Here is a 307-nt window from a genome sequence, read left to right as displayed (position 1 = left end):
TTGCCTGGGGGGGGCCCCAGAACCATGGTGTCAGCCGGGGGGGGCCCCAAATCTGGGAGGCAGCAGCCCCAAATTTGGGACTCACCCCCCCTATAAACACAGCGTGTTCCCAAACTCAAGGCAGCACGGTTGGAGGGTCACAGCTTGGGGTCTGACATTGCCCCCAGATCACACTGGGGGGGTCCCAAAAACCCCAGTGTGAGCCCCCGAATGCAGGGGGGACCTCCAAACTCAGTGACCACCCCCAACATCCCACAGAGGGGGTTACATCCCACACACCGTTGGGGTCTACCCCCACTTTGCTCCC

This window comes from Corvus brachyrhynchos, unplaced genomic scaffold, assembly GCF_000691975.1.
Source record: "Corvus brachyrhynchos isolate BGI_N302 unplaced genomic scaffold, ASM69197v1 scaffold721, whole genome shotgun sequence".
Taxonomy (NCBI): domain Eukaryota; kingdom Metazoa; phylum Chordata; class Aves; order Passeriformes; family Corvidae; genus Corvus; species Corvus brachyrhynchos.
The sequence above is the reverse complement of the archived record's forward strand: the minus strand, read 5'-3'. Positions refer to the sequence as shown.